The sequence below is a fragment of the Scyliorhinus canicula genome, chromosome 17, assembly GCF_902713615.1.
Source record: "Scyliorhinus canicula chromosome 17, sScyCan1.1, whole genome shotgun sequence".
NCBI lineage: Eukaryota > Metazoa > Chordata > Chondrichthyes > Carcharhiniformes > Scyliorhinidae > Scyliorhinus > Scyliorhinus canicula.
Window position 1 is genome coordinate 105,825,657 of NC_052162.1, and position 13,708 is coordinate 105,839,364.

At 45.0% G+C, this 13,708-nt stretch overlaps 1 non-coding gene across 1 annotated transcript; it reads left to right on the plus strand.

The window, feature by feature from the left end:
• Positions 1-11,608: 11,608 nt before the first annotated feature.
• On the plus strand, positions 11,609-11,681 carry trnav-aac. The gene has a single exon. It is a non-coding gene; the product is annotated as a tRNA-Val (tRNA).
• The last annotated feature ends 2,027 nt before the right edge of the window (positions 11,682-13,708 follow it).

Consider the following 13,708-nt stretch of genomic DNA (forward strand, 5'->3'; position numbering starts at 1 on the left):
GGCTCTCCCTCTCCCCTGTCTCCTCCACCCTCACCTCCAACAACGTGTGAGGAGCTCATGGAGCTTCTTTGTCATTAAGGTTGAGATAATCTGATCAGCTGCCTCTGCTGCTCCCCTCCCTCCTACAGCTCAGTGGCCCAACTGTATTTAATGTCCACGACCTGAACCCGCATCTTTCTCCAGTTTATCTCAATCTCCCATCTCCTCTCAGTGCTCATTCTGTACATGAGATACACCTCCTGCTCCCTAACTCTATTCCCACTAAATTGCTGATCTACTGATACCATATTAGCTGAAATTGTTCATTGTTTGCTCTCCCTCCTCTGGCACTGTTCCTCTCACCTTCAAATCATCGGTTGTCTTTCCAAACTACTGCCCCATCTCCAACCTCCCTTTCATCTCCAAAGTCCATGTACTTGGTGTTCCCCAAGGATATATCCTTGGCCCCATTCTATTTCTCATCCACATGCTGCCACTAGGTGGCATCATCCAAAAGCACCGTGTTAGTTTTCACATGTACACTGTCAACTCCCAGCTCTACCTCACCACCATCCCTCTCCATGCCTCCATTGGTACTAATTTATCAAACTGCTTCTCCCTCATCCAGTCCTGGATGAACAAAAATGTCCTCCCATTAAAAATTGGGAAGAACAAAGCCACTTCTTTCAGTCACCACTACAAATTATGTTCCCCAGCTACCGAGTCCATCACTCTCCCTGAGAAATGTCTGAAGCTGAACCACACTCTTCACAATCTCTGTGTCATATTTGATCCCAGGATGAGTTTCTAACCACATATTCACACCCTCACTAATCCCAGATATTTGAATCTGCATAACATTGCCTGTCTCCACCCCACCCCACCCCATCTGGTGCTCAAACCCTCTCCATGCCCGCAGTACCTTCAGACTTGATGATTCCAATCCATTCCTGGTCAGCCTCTCACATTCACTCCACCCCGACATGGAAACGTGAGATCATTGAAAACTCCGCTGCCTGTGTGCTTTCTCACACCAAGTCTTGTTCACCCACCACCCCTGCGTTCTCTGACCGGCATTGGCTCCTGGTCAAGCAATGCCTCGATTTAAAAATTCACTTTGTTTTCAAATCGCTCCAGGCCCTTGCCCCTCCCTATCTCTGTAATCTCCAGTCACACAGCCCTTTGAAATACCTGCACTCCTCAAGAGTCTGGTCTCTTGAATATTGAATATAGCGACTCCACCATTAGTGGCCATGCCTCAGTGTGAAACTCTGAAATTCCCAATGAAACCTCTCCAACTCTCTCTCTCCTGATTAAAGATGTTTGTGAAAATCTGCGTCTCCAATCCAGGTTTTGTCCATTAACCCTAATAGCGCCCATGTGACTCAGTGTCAATTTATTTCTTTCTGAATCTCCTCTGAAGCACCTTGGGATGATTTATTACATTAAACAGTTCTATAAATATAAGTTGTTAAGGTTTCACGACAGCCAGTTTGTTCACAGCAAGGTTCCACACAGCAATCAGACTAAATGATTCATCCAGATATTTGGTGGTGTTAGTTAAAACAGGAATGTTGGTCCCACTGCATCGGGAGAAATCCCCTTTGGACAGTATGTGGAGTTGTTGAGCTATCCTGATCTGCAAGTGCAACTAATTAATGTGGGGCACCTGCAGTTACCTTTAAAGAACCGCAGTATTTCATCTACATCTCATCCATTAGAAATCTGTGATGTTATCTGTGAAGTCAGAAAAGCAACAATAAGGGTGGTGCAGAGGTTAGCACTGCTGCCTCACGACCCTGAGGATCCGGGTTCGATCCCGGCCCCAAGTCACTGGAGTTTGCACATTCTCCCCGTGTCTGTGTGGGTCTCACCCCCACAACCCAAAGATGTGCAGGGTAGGTGGATTGGCCACTCTAAATTGCCCTTAATTGGAATTTGTTTTTTAAAAGCAGCAAATTCTAGCCGCACACTTTCCAATCACCCGTTGGCAGCAGAGAGGCGCAACTGCAGCTTCAATCAGCGGGTTACTGTCCATCCCTGGGACACAAGGTACTCCATCCCTGGTCAATCATCCCAATATAATGGAAAACGCAAGTAGATTATTTCCTGCTCATTAAACCTCCGAGCTGCTTTTGCACAATACCCAAGTGAGTGAAACTTTCTTTGAGCTTCATTTCTTCTCTTGTGTTCAGCTCCTTTGACCTCAAGGTTTTCTTGCAATTTTTTCTGAGATTTGGACCCAGGTCTGGGAGATATTTGTGTGAATGTAAATGATAAAATCTGACCCATTAACACCCAGATTGTACTATGCATCAGTATTTCTATCACTTTGCAGCCTGTCTTTGTCCTTTTCTTCCAGCCTCTGTTTTTGTTCTTGATCTGCTGCACAGACATAAAATTACAAATCTCACTCCACTGATTCTGGCAGAGCTTCTTTGATGAGGAAGCAATTCCGGTCCACTTAACAGTTTGGTGGACAGCAACAAACTTTCATTCCCTCCAGGAACCAAACCATTGAGAGCACCGAATCCTAACCAGAGAAGCTGGTTAGCAGCCTTTTAATCCGGCCTATCAATGAGGCCTTTGCATTTTATCTTCAGTCCAGATCTTTCACCAGAAACACATTTCTCCGACAAAATGCCATGTTTAGATTAAACACAAGTGACTTCTTCAGCCAATCACAACACCAATTGCTGTTAGCTGGAACATGAAATCGGCAGGGAGGTCAAATAGTCCCACAAACGGCTCATGTGGTAACTTTCAATTTCCAAAACCACCAACTTAATCAGTGCCACCAAAAGAGAAAATGCTGGGAAATCTCAGCAGGTCTGGCAGCATCTGTAAGGAGAGAAAAGAGCTAACGTTTCGAGTTTTGACAAAGCTTTGACAATGGGTCATCTGGACTCGAAACATCATCTGGACTCTTCTCTCCCTACAGATGCTGCAGACCTGCTGAGATTTTCCAGCATTTTCTCTTTTGGTTTCAGATTCCAGCATGCACAGTAATTTGCTTTTAACCTAATCACTGCGGCGCCTGTGAAAACACATGGCAGACATTCATCACTGAAAGCAACTGACACACTTCAAGTTTTAAACACATTGATAATTCATCTTTTTCTGAATAAAGTTTTCTCAAACTTTAAACAATTTCCATGTATTAGCTTTTTCTGAAGTGTAGTGATTATCACATTTGCCGAACGTCCCCTGTTTAAAAGTGGACACAAACTTATTCATATCGAAGTATGAGGAAAGGTTGCCTCATTCCTGTTTGATGTTAAATATTAACGTATTTTATTATCTTACAACCATGTCACAGTTACACTTCCCAATGTTTTAATGATATTTTGTATTACGCACAGTTTTGAAGAAAGAGACAAAAATTGTGAAGAATATAATTTTATGATTCTAAAGTTGGAATAATTTCTCTGACACATGTCTAAGGTTTCACCTGAATTCAGCTTCCACAAAAAGATTCTGTCATGAAGGGGTTTTCACATCAGTTTATACGTGAGCAGCTCTCATTTTGGAAAATGGTCACAACCATTATAAAACTCACTGTTCTGGGCAGTGCAGTGGTTAGCACTGCTACCTCACGGCGCCGAGGTCCCAGGTTAGATCATACCATCATAGTTACCTTTATTGAGGTTCAGGACCCTGGTCTCAGAATCAACTACCTCATTATTCACCTTGATACAGAATTCCACCATATTATGATCACTGATCCCCAAGGGTTCTCTCACCTAGATTGCCAACTAATTGTTTCTCATTGCACAACACCCAGTCCAAGATGGCCTATTCCCTTGTTGGTCCTCAACATACTGGTCCAGAACACTGGTGATGTGCCTGTAAGCAATATGTGGTGTGACCTCCAACCAGCAAGTGGCGGTACAGACAAACCATGCTGTCTCAGGACAGTAGTCATGTGACAAGACACACCAATATAAGTGGGGGCACATCCGGCCATGAGCAGATGGTTGTAATATGTACATGTGAACAGTCGTGCTAGGTGTAGTTCCAGAGGAGTACAAAGAAACTCCATGATAACTTGCTCTGTTACAGATCGCTTTCTTACCATGTGTAATTCAATAAAGATCCTGGTTTGGACAAGTTGTTTGGTAGATTCCTTGCCAGACATCGAACACCAAACACAACATGGTACGAAGAGTGCTGGAAATTTGAAGAAACTGACGGCAGTGACAAAGTTAGGAATTCAACAGACAGCCTGGTCAGGTAAACTGCAACCTGACGTGACTTAACGCACTAGAAGACGCTAAAGCATAAGAGCCTCCACCAGCTTCAGATATCAATGTGGATGAAAACTGGCGGCTATTCAAGCAGCAGTTCAAATTCTATATTTCACCCCAGGCCTGCAAGCCTAGCCTGACGAAAGGCGAATCGCGTTGTTGCTAACAGTGGCAGATCCACAAGCGATTGAACTGTTTAACTCATTTGCACGCGACAATGAGGAAGATCACAAGAAATATAATGAAGTTGATCGGCATTTGAGCGATATATGTTCCGTATCCAAAAACCTGGTGAATAGTTTGACTGTTTTGTCACTGACTTGAAGCTGAAGGCCCAGTCATGCAACTACAGTAGCCTGAACTTTCGCTCATCCACGACCAAATTGTCTTTGTGTAGCTAATGATTAGCTCCAGGAGAGGTTGTTGCAAGAGGAGGATTTGGTGCCAGCGCCATGAGTGCTGTGACGCACGTCATGAAGAAACGTGGTCTCTGTGCGCGTGGCCATTTTAAGCGGCTGACAGGAGCCGCCGTTGCCACCTTGTGCCAAAAATGTGGCACTCAACGTGGCCAAGGCAATGGTCGGCCTTTGGAAAAGTTTGTTCCAGGTGCAGTCGTATTGGACATTTTGCAAAGCAATGTTTTGCGCGTCCTACAATGGACCATATAAGATCAGTATATGTTGTTGATGAGATAAATACCAAAGAACAGTTTTTCAATGATCTCATCGTGACCAGAAGAGTCTGAATAAAAATGATGAAAACAAAATTTGAAGTAAGACTGAAGCTCGTAAGAACTCTCAGGAAATCATTAAAACTGGATGGAAATCAATGGTGTTACTGAATAATTCACTGTTACGATGTGACTTTATCCCTAAAACAACAGCCAATCTCCTCAGATGGTTGCTGTGCAAAATCTGAACATGCAGCTGCAAGTCGCTGATCGGCCCAGGGCTTCCGGAACAAGAACAATGGAGACTTTCGGTACATGTGAACTTGAACTCTCCGTAGACGTCATGAGGTACAAGTTGCTGTTTCATATTATTGATATGGACATTGAGTCCATCCTAGGAACAGATTCATGTGAATCCCTGAATTTAGTTGAGCGACTGTGTCCCAGAAGATGGCTGGCCAACTGAATACTTCAGATCCCTCCAAGACATTACAGTGTGCACCGTTTGAGGATTTGGAAGAAACCCAGGTGGAGGATGACAAATCAGACGAGGAAATGGAATAGCCAACGAGCATTCCGCAATTCAGTAAACTTTCTTCAAGAACATGAGTGTGCTCAATGGCATGATAAGGGAGCCTGACGAGCGCATATAGAAGCATCTGCAAGATGTGAATGTTAAATGGACAGAGCATGAGAAGTCGTGGAGCTTCACTCTAGAGTTTACATTTGAGCCCAATGAGTATTTCACAAATGAGGTGATCACAAAAGTATATCAGTTGGATTCTGGGCTGCTTAAATTATTCTTGGATGAACCAGAAATCATGGGGTGCACAAGCTGTATGATCGACTGGAGGGAGGGCAAAAATGTCACATTTCAAATGACACCGAAGCACAAAGGTCGAAGCATTCACAGAACAGTTACAAAAACTGAACCAACTGAATTGTTCTTTAATTTCTTTAGTCCTCATGAAGTTCGAAAGAGTGGAATGTTCAGCCAACATTCGGCAGCCAAATTCAAGGCTGACTTTGAACTTGGTGGTCTACTGCGTGAACCCATAATTCCGTGTGCGATGTTATATTAAACAGGAGAAATCATTGCAGACAATGCTGAATCCGATGATGACTACTACAAATGTATATTTGAAGATTTTGAAGAAGATGCCGACAGCAATGGCATGGAAGGTGAGACAGATGAAGACCAGTATGAACTATTTGTAGATCTTTTTCGCACGAGCAAAGTCGGACTCAATGAAAAGGCTCAAGAAGTGCTACTTTGGTGGAATGACGAGGTGGTCACGGGGGACGCCCGGACCGCACTGATCACTGAGAAGAGCAGGAGCTCAGAGATGGTGAACTCGAAAATAGAAGCAATAATCGAAGCTGCCGATACCACGGAGGACCAACCACTGACCAAGCTAGAAACAAAAGAAATCATTGCAATATAAGAGAAACTGGCTCCACAGGTACGTGGTAATTCGTTACAGGTCTTTGAGATGATTCAAAGACCTGGAATGGATGGCACGATAGCACAGTGGTTAGCACAATTGCTTCACAGCTCCAAGTTCCTAGGATCGATTCCCAGCTTGGGTCACTGTTTGTGCGGAGTCTGCACATTCTCCCCGTGTCTGCGTGGGTTTCCTTCGCGTGCACTGGTCCATGAATGTGCAGGTTAGGTGGATTGGTCATGCTAAATTGCCCTTAGGTTAGGTGGGGTTACTGGGTTACGGGGATGGGGTGGAGGTATGAATTTAAGTGGGTGCTCTTTCCAGGAGCTGGTGGAGACTCGATGGGCCGAATGGCCTTCTCTACTGTAAATTCTATGATTCCTGCAGTTGATTTCAAAATCATCGCGTGACATTGATGATGCAATGATGGCAGCAACTCTGATGTTGGAGAGTTTGACGACTCCAAGACTGAAACAGTGGAGATCCTTGTGGACACTGACGATGACTGGGAAGATTTTGATGATGAACATGATGACAGCAACTCGGATGTTGTTGTGATTGGCAACTCCAAGAGTCACCCAAAGGAGGAGCTGATGACGATCTCGCTATGCAGCTCAACGGATCACTTATGCATTCTTGTTTTTGACCAAGGTGACCCAATGCCTGGATCATCATAACCAGAGAGCATCGTAATCTCCAGCAAAGAAGAGCAATTGAGCAATGCTCCAGCGAGCCAAGGTGGGACGGCACCAGTTGCCGTAGTGATAACCTCGACACAGGCACCAGAAAGCAAAGCGCTCTGGCATTCCGTTGAGGACACAAGTGGGTGTGGTCATGCAACTCAGTGTGGGGGCGTTGGCCCCTCAGGATTCGCCTGAAACCCCAAAGTTCTCCGAACACAGGGTGAAAACCACCACAGAACCAGAGGCTGCCAAGCCAAAACACAAACACAGGAGACTTTGTCATTTTATTCTCAGAACAAAAAGTAGAAAGAGGAGAAGACTGGAAGCTCACCCCATGAACAAATCAGAAACAGAAACAAAGAAAAGCAGCAAACAGCGTTGTGGCAGGAAGCGCAAAAGAAAGAGGCTGGTGACGGAAGAGTGGCAAATTATGGACACAGGCCTTCCAAAGACACAGAGCAAAGAGAAGAAGAAGAAACAGGCCAGCACATAAACCAGTCTTCACAAAGGCTGGCAAATGATCACAGAGGTGATTCTGTGAGGGAGGCACAATGACCTGTGCGTAAGAGGCAGACATTGGCCAGGCATATCATGTTTATGGACACCCTAGTTAAACTTATTATGTTAGACATATCATGAATGTATAAAGTTAAAAGTTGGTTGAAAACAAATCTTAATGTTCTCTGAGGAAGTGGGATGTGGTGATATCCCTGTGAGCAATATCATAGATGGCTGGTGGTGCGACCTCCAACCAGCAGGTGGTAGTACAGACACACCATGGGGTCATATGACAAGGCACTCCATATAAGTGGGGGCACATCCGGCCATCAGCGGATGCTTGTCAGACATACAAGTGAACTGTCGTGCTAGTGTAGCCACCTGGGGTGACCACTGCCCAAAATGGAAGATTGCAAGGAATGCAGGGAAAATGGACATGTTGTAAAAAGCAAGCAGCTTGCAAAGCGTTTGTATATTTGGACTGCTGCAGAAACCAGACAGCACTATGAAAAGAAACGAGTTAACACTAATCGATACATTCAATGGAAGGCCAGACTTTTCGGCGCCAAAGAAGCCCAAAACAATAAGTCCCAAGAACCGCCCCAGTGATCGAGATACTGCCCCGTTATTGGGGAATTCAAATCAATCGATTGGGAAGAGACCCAATCGATTGCGAGAGTATAGAGGGTCTGCCCAGGCGGGCGCAAGACCCTGAGAGGAGTATAAGACAGAGACCGCGACCCCAGCACGCTCTCTCTGCCAGCCTCTCCTTGACCAGCCAGCCCTCCCAGCAGAACACCATTGCAGCAGAAGAACCTTGTGGAGGAGAGGTCTGGACAGCAGACGCCAACAAGTAAGTCACAACACACGCTACGGGAATAGACACTCAGGACCCCTTTAGACCATAACTACTGGAAGCCTGCGGACCCAGGACAAAGCTAGAAGCCGTTGTTCACTGATCCGGCAGTCCCCTTATCCAGATAAGTATTTGGCCTATTAGTGGTAGGATTAGCCTAGTCTTATAGTTTATATGCGTGATTAGTAGATTACTGTAATATAATAAACGTGTCTTGTTTGAACTTACTAATTGGTGTATGGTTTTATTGCTTTGAACTTGACCTTGAAACTTGTGGTATCTTAACGATACCTGGCGACTCCAAAGCTAAGTAACGAAACAGAGCAAAAGTGAGTGTTAAGCACACTCACCCAGAACGAGCAACACTGGTGCAGTTCCAGAGGAGTACAAAGCAACTCCATGATAACTTGCTTTGTAACAGATCGCTATCTTACCACATGTGATTCAATAAAGATCCTTGTTTGGACAAGTCCAGAAGTTCCTTCTCTATTGCACTCTATTGTACTGTGACTAATTTGAGTCACCCAATCTATATGCAGATTAAAGTCACCCATAATCACAGATGTTCCTTTATAGCATGCATCTCTGATTTCCTGTCGACTGCTATTCCCAACATTACCATTGCAGTTTCGTGGTCTATACACCATCCCTTGATGTTTCTTAATGCCACCCAGACAGATTACACACCATCTGTTCTAATATGTTTCCTCAATATTGTATCAATATCTTATTTAATCAACAATGCAACTCCACCACTTTTTCCTTTCTGTCTGTCCTTCCTAAAAACTGAATGACCCTCGATGTTTAGTTCCCATCCTTGGCCACCTTGGAGCCATGTCTCCATAATCCCATCTATATCATATCCTTTACATCTGTCTGCGCAACTAATTCCTCCATTTTATTTTGAATGTGTTCAGGTACATAACCTTTTTGCGTTCCTAGTCCCGACTACTTTTTACAGTTTAATATTTATTTTATAAATATACATAAGTACAGGTCTGCAGATCACTGAAAGGGGCAACACAGGTGGAGAAGGTAGTCAAGAAATGATTTGATATGCTTCATTGGCCGGGGCACTGAGTATAAAAATTGGCAAGTCATATTGCAGCTGTACAGAACCTTAGTTAGGCCACACTTGGACTATAGTGTTCAATTCTGGTCGCCATACTACCAGAAGCATGTGGAGGCTTTTGAGAGGGTGCAGAAGAGATTTACCAGGATGTTGCCTGGTATGGAGGGCATTAGCTATGAGGAGAGGTTGTATAAACTCGGTTTGTTCTCACAAGAACGAAGAAGGTTGAGGTGCGATCTGACAGAGGTCTACAACATTATGAGGGGCATAGACAGAGTGGATCGTCAGAGACTTTTTCCCAGGGTAGAGGGGTCCATTGCGAGGGGGCATAGGTTTAAGGTGTGAGGGGCAAGGTTTAGAGGAGATGTATGAGGTAAGTGTTTTACACAGAGGGTAGTGGGTGCCTGGAACTCGCTGCCAGAGGAGGTGGTGGAAGCAGGGGCGATACTGACGTTAAAGAGCACCTTGACAAATACATGAATAGGATTGGAATAGAGGGATACGGACCTCAGAAGTGTCGAAGATTTTAGTTTAGATGGGCAGCATGGTCGGCGCAGGCTTGGAGGGCTGAAGGGCCTGTTCCTGTGCTGTACTTTTCTTTGTTCTTTGTACATAAGATCACCAGAAAACAGCAGAGCCAGTAACATTTCGGATTTTTTCTTTTGTTTCCCATTGGCAACTCGGAACTGTGTGACAATGAATGCTGATGGGGAGAAATATCTGGAGGCTCTGTCCCTGGATGGTCTCAAACCACAGTTAACAGTTGTTCACGGTGACCAATTGTGCCACAAAGATGCATGCAAAAGAAATTCAGGTGATACCTGGGTGTCAGTGAGTTGGAGCTTCAGATTGCCGCTTCCAGAATGACAATTGTTCTCAATCAGTTCTAATCTTCCAATAGGGGCCTCACGGTAGCATGGTGGTTAGCATCAATGCTTCACAGCTCCAGGGTCCCAGGTTCGATTCCCGGCTGGGTCACTGTCTGTGTGGAGTCTGCACGTCCTCCCCGTGTGTGCGTGGGTTTCCTCCGGGTGCTCCGGTTTCCTCCCACAGTCCAAAGATGTGCGGGTTAGGTGGATTGGCCATGCTAAATTGCCCGTAGTGTCCTAATAAAAGTAAGGTTAAGGGGGGGGTTGTTGGGTTACAGGTATAGGGTGGATACGTGGGTTTGAGTAGGGTGATCATGGCTCGGCACAACATTGAGGGTCGAAGGGCCTGTTCTGTGCTGTACTGTTCTAAAATAAATGGTGAGACATTCATTGTGGATACATTAAACAGTCTGATCCCACCTGCTGCAGATACATCCATGTCACCAGGAACCAGCTCTCCGACAACCAGTGATGTCTCCCATCGAGTCTTCTGGTGTCTTGTCTGTTACTAAATATTCTGATTGTCCCAAAGCTGATATTTGGTTTGAATTCCTGATGGACAGTAACAAAAATCCTTTCAGACCTGTGTATCTCTTGGTGTCCTCTCCAAAGCTTATCTCCACAGATGATTTTCACAGTAACTTCATTGTGTTAATGTAAACCTACTTGTGACACTAATAAAGATTATTGTAATTATTTTCAGTTTTTGTTTCAGATTGCAACATCCACCGTAATATGCTTTTGAAATTGAAAAAATTGAAAATCGCTTATTGTCACGAGTAGGCTTCAATGAAGTTACTGTGAAAAGCCCCGAGTCACCACATTCCGGCGCCTGTTCGGGGAGGCTGGTACGGGAATCAAACTGTGCTGCTGGCCTGCTTGGTCGGCTTTCAAAGCCAGCGGTTTAGCCCAGTGAGCTAAACCACCTTCGCTTCTACCTATCCCTGACCTACTATTCTGCCCCACTTTCTCCACACCCCTCTCCCACAATACAATCCAGTCTATTTCTATCCCTCTTTTGTTCTGCAGAACAGTCACACTGACTCAAAACATGAACTCATTTTCTCTCTTCACAGATGCTGCCAGATCTGTGGAGTTTATTCAACATTCTGTGTTTTTATTTGAGATATTCAGCAACAGCAATGTTTTGCTTTTATTTCACCTCTTTTGTTCGATCAATTTCTGTGCAGCATTCTGAAATATCACAGCCCAATTCTGTTTCTGCTGAACAAGTTATCACCACAGTTTGAAATTCTATACAACCGTCTCTTTCATAATCCACATCCAGTGTTTCTGTAGTGTAGTGGTTATCACGTTCGCCTAACACGCGAAAGGTCCCCGGTTCGAAACCGGGCAGAAACATTTGCACAGGCTTTTAATCTCACAGAAGGGAAAGATCAATCATTCATCTTTATTGTTGGATATTAACCAAACAAAGCATCGTACACAGTGTCCTTCTCCTGACTCCCGTTTCTAGCTCTGACCGTTCAGAAAGCCTCTCTCAAACCTGCCCATTCCGGCTGATTGCTGTTGATTTGTGTCAGATTATTAAAGATTCCTGCAGCGCCATCTCCGTTAATACAGGTATCAGGGTGAGGACAGTTTCAATGGTGCCGACCGTTCACTACAGCTCATTGTGTTTCTGACCGGAAATTGATATTTGATCCACGGTTCCGGATGAGCTGATTAACTGGCCGAGCAGGCTCTGGTTTTCCAATGGCCCAGCCCAACGTATTTGCTTCTGATCTATTTCAGTCTCAATGCCGGTAACATAGCGCGGTTTTCAATGTGGTCGCATGTGAATCCCTTTTCAAACTGGGAGATCAAAACAGGGCAGAATATTAAGACGAAGTCTCAGAAAACCCAATATAACTGCAGCAGGACATCTTTAATCTTGTTCGCAAACCCCTTGCTACAAACCATTCATTTTCCTGGTAACTTTGCACTTCCTGATATTAAACTCCATGTGCCAACTTGTTGCCCACTCCCCTAACCTGTCACTTGTCTTCACAGTCTCTCTGTGCCCTTCCCATAACTGATTTTCCACCTAACTTGATACTACAGTATCAGCTAAACATTAATTAAAGACCCCATTAAGAATCGAACTGCCAAGCTCGAGTTCACAAGAACAAGGTTCTAACTACTGAGATAAGGAATTAAAGGCAGCTGCCAATGCACAGCAAAGTGGGCGGAAACAGTGGACCGAGGAACTGGATAACGTTCCAGGTGGATGACATTTGATAGACCTGGAAATGTTTGAAATGGAGAGCTGGGGGGGCTCACTCAACTAAATCGCTGGCTTTTAAAGCAGGCCAGTAGCACGGTTCCATTCCCGTACCAGCCTCCCTGGACAGGCGCCGGAATGTGGCGACTAGGGGCTTTTCACAGTAACTTCATTGAAGCCTACTCGTGACAATAAGCAATTTTCATTTCATTCAGAAGATGCCTCAGTTCCTGGTGATTGCCCCAATAAAGTTGGCATTGACAAAACGTGGATTGAAGTACAAGAGCAAAGAAAGTTTTTTTTTAATTTTGAAATTTGTTTCCAAGGGGTAATTTATAATAATAATCTTTATTGTCACATGTAGGCTTACATTAACATTGCAATGAATTTACTGTGAAAAGTCCCTAGTCGCCATATTCTGGCACCTGTTCAGGTACACAGAGGGAGAATTCAGAATCTCCAAATTACCTAACAGCACATCTTTCGGGAATTGGAGGAAACTGGAGCATCCGGAAGAAACCCACGCAGACACAATGAGAATGTGTAAACTCTGCACAGACAGTGACCCAAGCCAGAATCGATCCTGGGACCCTGGCGCTGTGAAGCAACAATGCTAACCATTCTACTGCCATAGTGGCCAATGCACCTGCTCTGCACATCTTTGGGTTGTGGGGGTGAAACCCACGCAGACACAATGAGAATGTGTAAACTCCACACAGACAGTGACCCAGGACTAGGATTGAACCCGGGTCCTCATTGCTAACCACTGCGCCACCGTGCTGCCCTAGGAGAGAAGTTGAAGTGGGTGGCAGAGGCACAATCGCAACACATCGACCAGTTCACCTCAGTGGGTGGGGAGCTGCGGAAGACGGCCACAACTACACCCACGGAGGACCAGAAGATGCAAGTTCTTCACTCGAGGGTGAGCCCAGAAATCTACACCCTCATCGAGGATGCGGACAATTTCGAGGCCACGATGGACACTATATTCGCCCAGTAAACAGGTCTACACCCAACATCTGCTAGCGACGAGGCGACAAATCCCCGGGGAATCGCTGGAGGAATTCTACCGTGCGCTCCTGGTGTTAGGTAGGAACTGTGACTGCCCGCAAGTTTCAGCCAGTGACCACACTGAACTTTTGATCTGGGATGCATTCGTTGCAGG